Source organism: Juglans microcarpa x Juglans regia, chromosome 8D (genome assembly GCF_004785595.1).
Source record: "Juglans microcarpa x Juglans regia isolate MS1-56 chromosome 8D, Jm3101_v1.0, whole genome shotgun sequence".
Lineage (NCBI taxonomy): Eukaryota > Viridiplantae > Streptophyta > Magnoliopsida > Fagales > Juglandaceae > Juglans > Juglans microcarpa x Juglans regia.
In genome coordinates, this window is record NC_054608.1 from 5,190,914 (window position 1) to 5,201,223 (window position 10,310).

The 10,310-nt window shown below is 32.9% G+C and overlaps 1 pseudogene; it reads left to right on the forward strand.

Moving 5' to 3' along the window:
- The first annotated feature begins 4,934 nt into the window (after positions 1 to 4,934).
- LOC121242142 lies at positions 4,935 to 9,923 on the forward strand (annotated as a pseudogene).
- The last annotated feature ends 387 nt before the right edge of the window (positions 9,924 to 10,310 follow it).

The following is a 10,310-nucleotide window of genomic DNA, read 5'->3' on the forward strand; positions in this document are numbered from 1 at the left end:
ATATATAACTAAGTTATATATATATATATATATATATATATATATATTTTAAGACATAATTTACACTATACTTATAATTTGAATAATAATCATATTCTAACTAAATTAGTATGAATATATTATATATACTTACTCCATGTTAAATTTTAAACTTCATATTATCTGTATATTAAATGTTTTTAATCTTTACTTAAATTAAGATCATAAACTTATAATTTTCTTGTTAAACATATTCATTAAAAATTCAAAAACAATAATCACAATATTTTAAATCCATATCACAACATATTCACAATATTCTCACAACAATATTTATACACATATTAATTCATCAATGAACACCATAAACTCACAAACTATTCACAAAATTCACAAACAATAATCACAATTATTTCAAGAGTAAGAATAAAATCAGAATAACATATATAAACATATTGCTAAATTTTAGAAATATAACTAGCACTCACAAATTCAAAAAAACCAATTAATCTAATTGTCATTCATTAGGGAGAGTAATTTGATTCCAATCAAATTATTTAGGAAATTGTACACTATAATTTTGGGTACTAGATTGTAATAATAAAGTATTATTGTTTTAGACAAGTAATAAGAACATGTGGTTCTAATGTTAATTTCATTAGTTTATAATAGATCATATATATAATATATAATATATTATATTATATAATATTAGATATATACTGAACTATATATATATATTATAGTATAATATTATATATTATAATGCTATACATAACATTATAATATATAACATATATTAATAATATAATATATTATAGTTAATATTTTAGAAAATAAATCGAAAAACGTTCAAATGTATCATGAATTACGTTCGAACGTTTTGTGTATATAAGGTGGAAACAGAACGGCATCCACGTCATTTTCACCGTTATCATCGTCATTCTGTTGCACGCCGCTTCTCCTCCATCGCCGCCGCCTTCGAACTCCGCTACAACCGTCACTAAAAGGTAGGCATTCATCTTTTAATCAAATAACATGTATTTTATTTGAGATTTGGATTGAGTTTTGTTTAAAAAGGGATAAGTGGTGGCCGGATTTTCAACTCCATTTTCCGGCCATCACGGCTTGCCATTGGCCAAATAGTCACCGTAGAAATGTTTCTTGAAGCGTATACTTCATTTCTACGGTGGCTTTCGACATTTAGAACGTTGTAGATTAATTTTCGAGATTTCAATAATGGCTGAGTCGACTCAGACATTCTGTCTCGTAACGTTCGAATGTTTCACCAAGACGTTCGAACATATGACGTTTCAATTACATAGCCGTTAAGGCTTATACGTTCGAACGTTAATTTTTTACATTCGGACGTTATGTTTCATAAATTTTACGTCCAAACGTTTAATGAATACATCCGAACGTACTACTTTTTTTAACTTTATTTAAGCTTCAACGTTCGAACGTAAATCCTTTACGTTTGCATGTAAAACAATACCATGAACGTATAAGATACACATTCGATTGTATGTCGTTTAAATTTATTTACTGTTTACGTTCGAACGTTTTACCAAGACGTTCGAACATATGACGTTACAATTATATAACTTTTAAGGCTTATACGTTCGAATGTGTATTGTTTTACATTCAGACACTATTTTCATAAAAGTTACGTCCAAACGTTTAATTATAATGTCCGAACATACTACTTTTCTACTTTATTTATGCTTCAACGTTTGGACTTTCATATTTAAGTTCGAACGTATAACATAAACGTCCGAACGTACGTCAGCCAATATTTATTTACTGCTTATGTTCAAAGGTGTATGTTATACATTCGGACGTATGTGTTTTTTGCTTGTGAACGTAAAAAAAAACGTCTGAACGTTTTATCTTAACGTTCAAACGTATATTTTACTATTTCGAACGTTAATATAGAGCAGCTTAAAATTAATACAAAAAATGCATCAATGTAAATAATTTTTTTTCTTTCTTTATTTTCAGGATATGGCTCATCCTCTGCATACTAGAAAACGAGGGAGGGAAGGAGCCACTTAGGACACTGCTCGTATCGGGGCTCGTACTGTTATGGTAGAGCGAGAGGTCCTGATTAATGAGTTTGACGAACTCATTTGGGAGTAAACGAACCTGAGAGATGTTTTCCTCAATACAGGCTGGGGAAATATCTGCACATCCTCAATGGTTTAGGAGTTCTATATGGGGATGTGTACCATGCCTCAGGACACATCCTCTCACATCGTGACTGTACGCGGTGTTTCCATTGAGATTTCACCAGATGTTATCGCCGAGCACCTCGGGATTCGTCGAGGAGTTGAGACATCTGCACACGCTACATCTCGTGAGGATGTAGCCACTTCTGCATCATCTATGGGCCGCCCATTTGAGCCAGCATCAATCAGAGATGCAGACTGATCAGAGGCCGAGGATACTGGCCTCGAGATGATGACCGAGATGAGGATTTCTACATCCTCACCGGGAGGGACCGCATGCAGATCGAGAGGAAGAACGTATTCAACCATAACCATCTGCTGCCTTTCTTCTGCATGTTGTATTTTATTGTTACAACAAACGTGGATCCTGTGGCACATAAAACCACATTTAGTTAGCTTTGGGCACAGTTTTTGATACGAGTGGCGCGTGGAGATCCCATAGATTTGCTACTTCACATCTTTGAGAGGATCTGTTATGAGGCGAGCATCGTCTCCACGGATAATCTCTCATACGGTGTCCTGATCAGCCGGCTATTACTTGCACGAGGAGTGCCAACTCAGCCAGAGGAGCAGGTGAAAGATCAGATGAGCCCCCTCGACATGACCACGCATCGACGTAGCATTGGATAGGCTAGGGGACGTCAACCACCCCCTGTAGAGGATCTAGTTCCTCCGACGCAACTTGAGCCAGGTCATGTGGGGAGTAGTAGTTAGCAGTCGCCGAGTACATCTGCGGGAGATGCACGGCCTGCTTGGGTTGATGCGGTGATCTCACAGCTGACTACGCATATCGATCATAAGATCAATCGATCGCTCGCGGATATAGTGGCGTCTATATCTGAGATCGCCCATCATGTAGGTATCCTCAACGACAAGGTTGATACCTTGACTGAGGAGGTACGGAGTTCGAATTTCGCGAACAACGCTATCATCTGAGTGTTGTTTAAGAAATTCGATCATATTTTGTATTTTGATTTTTTTATTTATAAAGAAAAATATTATTTAATATTTCTATGATTTTTCACCATTCAATTCTCAATCTTCTTTAATGTTATATTTTCCAACTTTAATACTAAATCGCTGCACTTCAACTATATATAAACATAAAAGTATATTTATATATTACAAATTGTGTATATATAAATATATACAAGTCAATTTTTTAGACTTGTTCACAAATTATGCACTATAAAAATCACATAATTTTTAAATTAAAGTCATTTAATTTAAATTTACAATTAACGTTCGAACGTTATTAATTAACTGTCGAACGTTGGCGCAAAACATTTAACGTTCAAACGTTAATTACTAATGTTCGAACATTAGCGTCAAATCATTTCACATTCGCATGTAAGTTGCCAGAATAAATTTCCAATACGTTTGAACGTTAAAAGAACTCATCTCTCTCTAGTGACGGTTTTCAGAAACCGTCACAGAAAAAACCTTTTAGTGACGGTTTGGGGACTGTCACAATTTCCCAACCGTCACTAAAGAGCAATTGTGTTGTAGTGTGTGTTTTAATTTTTCTGCATCTACGAAGCATCCTTATTGGAAAAAAACAATTGATTAAAAACAATTCCCAAATTATTTTATTTAAATCTTTTTTATTTATCTTTTTTGTTTGCAAGAGAGGAATGTTTTCAGTATTTTGAAATTGTTGTTATAATAAGATTTATTGTTGCTGAAAAATAAAATAAATAAGCCAAATTATAAATCATTTTTCCTAAATGACAAGGAATTTTGTAATGCACATGTCAATTGATAATTGAAACAGTTGTAGACTTCTATTCAAACCCAACACGTCCAACGTTCTTAATGTAAGTATTTTAGAAATATTTTAGTCTTTTTGCATTACTTAATTTATTACTGAGAAGTTTCTTAATGGCACAAAATCGCAATCATAATGAAAAAAACAAAAAACTCACATTTTCAGCTGATGTTTTTCTTAAACTTGAATTCAACTTGTGCTAAACAAGTTTGCCAAAATTAGCAATATGATGAATGTGCATCAGTCTATGTTGAATTTTGAACTAATATTTTTCTTTCTTGATCTGTGCAAACATGTAATTATTATAGTACACTTAACTATTGTTATCCAAAAATATTTGCTTGAATTTAGATTTTTTTCCCTATACATTAAATTTTTTATTAAGGTCAATTTTTTTTTAAAAAAAAAATACTGTTTTTTCCTAAAATAACCAATTCACTCAACTAGGCAAATGTGTTTTGCACGTTACTCTTGTCCTAGTATAATTAAATATATAAAAGTGAATCCCGTTATTAAAAAGTAATTTTTTTTATCTAAGAGTAATACTAAATATAATTTTAAGATGTATAAATCTTGCACATTCTTTTTAAAAAAAGTAGATTTATTATTTAAAAAATAATTTTTCATGTAAATCACATATTTATACACTTTTTTCAATGGAAGTGAGCGGAATTTGCATGATATTTACAGTTTTAAGTTTAAAGTGTATAAATCTCGCTCAATACTCAATTTGAAAAACGTTAATAAATTTAAAATCTAATTAAAACCCAATTTTTTAAAAAAGAAAAAGAATACATAGAATTTACAAATCCTAAAAATAGTGAAAAGCATTTAAATGCTCTTTTTTTTAACAAGTGGGAAACTTTCAACTCTACGAATGATTTTTTATATTCCTGTCGAATGCTGCTTCTTAATTAATTACCTGCTTCTTAATTAATTACCTTTCTTTCGCACAGGCACCATTTTCCTTTCATTTCATATAATTTTCGGCAAACGAGACGTCGTTCCTTATGGCTGGGCAAGTAGATAATTAAGACGATCGAGTTTCTTCAATGGGGAGCATTGCCAACGGAGACGACGAGGCTCTGATCCATCCACTCGTGTCAGAATCGTCAATAATAGATGGGGCTGAAAATCGAGATGCTAAAGAACTTGCATCAAGGTTCTGGGTCGAATCAAAGAAGCTATGGCACATTGTCGGCCCAGCAATCTTCAGCCGCGTCGTAAACTACTCCATGAACGACATCAGTCAAGCTTTTGGTGGCCACCTCGGCGTCGCGGAACTCGCTGCCATTTCCATCGCCATAAATGTCATCCTCGGCTTCAGTTTCGGCCTCCTGGTAAATTCCAGTACTCTGTTCTTGTTGGAATCATCTCTTTTGTATTTGAACAAATATTCTGAGAGCTGCGAATGAAGTTAGGGATGGCGAGCGCATTGGAGACTCTGTGTGGTCAGGCTTTTGGGGCGAAGAGGTACGACATGTTGGGCATATACATGCAAAGGTCATGGATTGTGCTCTTCCTCTGCTGCATTCTACTCTTGCCCATTTACATTTTTGCCGCTCCGATTCTGAAACTCTTAGGACAGTCCAACGAAGTTGCAGCGTTGTCGGAGTTGGTGGCTCTCTGGCTCTTACCGTTGCTCTTCGGCTTTGGGTTTCTGTTCCCAGTGCAGCGGTTCTTGCAGTCCCAGCTCAAGACCTTTGTGATTGCTTGGGCGTCTTTGGCAGCTTTAATAGTTAATCTATTAAGTACACGGCTCGTCGTTTATGTGTGGGATTTTGGGCTTGTTGGTATTATTGTTGCTTTGGACATCTCTTGGTGGGTTTCTGTCCTCGCATTGTATGGATACGTCTTGTTTGGTGGATGTCCTCAAACTTGGACTGGATTCTCTTTTCAAGCCTTTTCGGGTCTCTGGGAATTCATCAAACTCTCTGTGGGAATCATGCTCTGGTACTTTTTCTCTTAAGCTTTCTGCATTGATGATTTTGTTAAACCCAATATTTGTAAAGAAAGTCCAGTTTCCTTCTCCTCCTCCTCCATTGATGCTGTTTTTAGTGATGATAGTTCTGATTAACTTGTCTTTTGCTGGTGATGAATACAGCTTAGAGAACTGGTACTACAAAATACTGGTGTTGATGACTGGATACTTGAAGAATGCCACTCTTGCCGTGGATGCCTTGTCAATCTGGTAATAGATTTTCCCTTTCCCCTGTTTCCTGCTGTTTGGTTCAAGTCAAGATTAATATGCTGTAGTAAAACAAGAAAAATACAAGTTTATGGAAAAATTGCACTTTGATTAATGTGCACTGCTAATGATTTTCTTGATAATTTAATTCGTCTCTTGCAGCATGAGCATCAATGGGTGGGAGCTGATGATCCCTTTGAGTTTTTTCGCTGGTACCGGGTACCCGTTTGTCACCCTCCCCTTTTCCCATTTTCTAGTTTCATAATCAACTTCAGAGACTACACATTACAGTTTACACAACACAGAATTAAAACCAAATAAATAAATAAATGCACGAATATCTAGTGTTTTCCTTCACAAGAACAGGGATATGTCAGCACACTTGGAATTTTATAAAGCATTTTTCATTCGATTGATTCGTAGGATCTGAACATATTGTCGTATAGCAATGGAGTGTGCATCTTTGCATATCTATTTTATGCCAAGACAATTGTGCTGCTTTATTAATAATTATTTCCTACTCCATTTGACTTGTCACTTAAAGACACGTTCCCAATAGGACTTGAAAGTGCACAACTTTTAAATTGGTCGTTGAGATTCGCAAAGTTGTCAATGGTTCATGGTGAGAATTAATCTCACATTATCTGTGGATAAGATCTTGGCCACGTTTATAAAAAATGTACAATTCTTTCTTGTAGAACCGATTTTATGAGATAAGTTAGACTCATGAATTTCTTCATGATATCATAACCAAGTTACCAAACTTGATTTATTTTAGTATAAAGTGGAAAAGCATGTTATAAACAAAACTTGATTTATTTCTTGAAATGTCACAGGGTAAGGATAGCCAATGAACTTGGAGCTGGTAATGGCAAAGCAGCAAGATTTGCAGCTTTCGTCGCTGTGTCGTATTCCATTCTAATCAGACTCTTTTTCTGTATACTAATCTTGATAGTTCGCGACAAGATTGCATACATATTCACATCTAGTAGTGATGTCGTCCAAGCAGTCGATAGTATGTCATACCTCTTAGTCGTCACCATTTTACTTATAGTGTTCAGCCAGTTTTATCAGGTGAGTTTTTACTCTGTATTTGTTTCATAAGTTTAAACCAATCAAAATTTACAATGTTGATTGATCTTTTTCAAAGAGAAGAAGATGTTGTACCTCAATTTTATGAATAAGCTCTCAATTATGACGGATGAATATACTTTATGCAAAAAGAGTTTGGGATTTCAAAAATCCAAGTTCGCTATGCATCTTATAACATAGTAATTAGTATAGGTTTTATCTTCAAATTACTTTAGCAGAGTTTGTTAATCAAATCTGGCTACACTACCAGCAAGCCATAGTTTCCAAATCATTTATTTTAAAGTATTTTGATGATATTGTTCTATTTACAATTTTTTCTTGATGATAACAGGGGTAGCCGTTGGATCGGGATGGCAAGCAACCGTTGCATATATAAATTTGGGATGCTACTACACTATTGGACTTCCTCTTGGAGTTCTAATGGGATGGATCTTCGACTTGGGCACTATGGTTTGTATAGCTTCCATTTCCCTATTTTCATTGCTAGTCCTTTTCTTTTCCTCTAAACAAGTTGATCTTGAATTTGCATGCAAGCAATCTCGGCATCTTGGTAGCATTACCGGTTGTTTCATTTAATATAAAATTGGAAGTATTTTAATTATTGTCTTCTTAAAAATCATTAAATCAATAAGTGAAACAACCTCTAGGGATTGGTTCAAGTGATGAAAGACTTTGATTTTGGTGGTATGCTTCTTTGAAGATCCAAAGTTTGAATTTCACTCGATGTAAACAATCTTTTAAAGGCTATTGGATTGAGGAATTTTTTCCTTGAATTCATGAAACTCTTTTCTGAGCGCTTATATACTTCTAGGATTCGTTAGGACGCTGTTTCCGGATACTCGGTGACAATAAAAAAAAAATATATTCAATATTATTTGAAATATTTTAGTTTTTGTCTTTTTAATAGTCATTAAATTGATAAATAGATACTATTAATTTCAAATAAAATTAAGAGGATCATAATATATTCCCCAACTTTGAGGCCAGGGTGAATTGAAGACCACGTGTTTAAAAAGATATAACTAAATATGTAGTATTCATTTAAATGTGAAAATGAGAGATGGGTAGGATATTCAATGGTTGGGTCCCGAAGCAATCATGGCACGGCTGGACCTTGAACTGTGATAATACGAATAAATTGTGTCTCATATGATAAATAAACCTGGAGAACAGCTAGACAACCTAGCAGAGAGATTACTTGGTAGGACACCTTTTTTTTTAAAAGGCTTACGTAAAATTTGCAGACCCTAAAGCTGATACAGCATTTAGCTTCAAACTAGCATACATTTTATTTTGAGAAATGATTCGTAGAATGCGTAAGCATTATACATTCGTTTTAAAAAAAATGAATATATATGATACTCAGATAAAATAATTAAATTTTTAATGATAAATTTTACTTTTTTTCAAAAGAAATGTATAGTATTTATACAACTCGTGATTGCATCTAATAGAAATGACATTGCATTGTTAAACTAATAAAAAATTGTAATCTACAACCTCTTTCCTTAAATATTTAGTAAGTAACTTTTTGAAAGGTCCTGAGCTTGAGCACTCTCATTGGATTGGCTAAAAGTTAAATCTAATAAGTATTTAGCTATTAGAGAACTAAATATGCTCACATTGGATTATGCAAATTTCAAATATTTAGAATTTGGCTACAGTGACTTTTAAAAATTTTTTCAAATTTAAAGGTTACTGTACATACATCAAATACATGTTTTATTAATTATTTTCCTCTCCATTTTTTTCTATCACATATTTTTATCACAATTGATATATTAATTTGAGTTAGTGATAAATTAATTTAATAAAAATATGATTATTAATTAATATATAATAGGTAGAATAGTAAAATATGATAAAATGAAATAAATTAATAATTAAAAAAATTAAATATTTTTAAAATTATTAGTTATTCATTACTATATAATGAATAAATGTATAATTTAATGTAGAAATTTGATGTGAATAACTAAAACCAAATTCATCTTATATTATTTTATTATTATATAATAAAAAAATAGCTATTTCAATGTGGAGATTTATGTTAATGAAATAGCTAAAAGTTAAATTTCTCTTACATTCATAAAAAATGTCCTTTAACTTTGACTAATCCAATAAGAGTGCTCAAAGGGGTTTTGCTACTCATCATCTTCACACTTCACACTTATTTTAATTTTTTTATTTTATTCTACCTAAATTAATTGAATTCTTCTACTCATCATCTATACACCACACATCTGGTAAGAGAAAAAAATAAAAAATAAAAAAATTATGTGTGGTGTGTATTGTGTGGGAATGATGAGTATAATTTTTCTTCTAATCTATACAACTATCTTGATGCATATAAATCATTATTATTTTTCTCATTTCTATATGCTTGTGCAAAACGGTGTGACAGGGTATTTGGGGAGGGATGATCTTCGGTGGGACTGCCATCCAGACTATAATCTTGGCTATCATAACGTTACGAAGCGATTGGGATAAGCAAGTAGGATTACCTATATATATTGATCTTCCATGTATGATATCTTTTACATACATGAGCTAATTGATTGATATAGAGCTCATAAATTTGTACTTGGAATTGCAGGCTGAGGAAGCTAGCAAGCGAGTAAATAAGTGGTCAAAACCCCAACAAGACGATCATTCGGAGGTTTATTAATGCTAATTAGTAAATATGTTAATTAAGAACTTATTTGTGTTTTTAAGAACTTTTGTCAAGTATGTCATGGGCTTTTCACTGCAGGTCAAAGATGTTAATTAATTACTCCATCTAATGATTTTGATGGTATGCATGAATATCTTTGAGATCATGGAGGAGTACTTCTTAATTCAGCTTTAAGTTATATATCCTAGATTCTTTACTATTTCAACTTTTTTTTTTCACAACTATTAACAAAATATCTGAGAGTATTTCACTATCCAAATGCAATTTTAGAGACCCATCCACGAAGGAATGTCAGGGGTGATCCAACTTGTGGTCTAGAGTCATTGCTTATGGTTTGAAAAATTTGCTCAAAGTTTTTATGGTTCTTAAATATTAAATGGT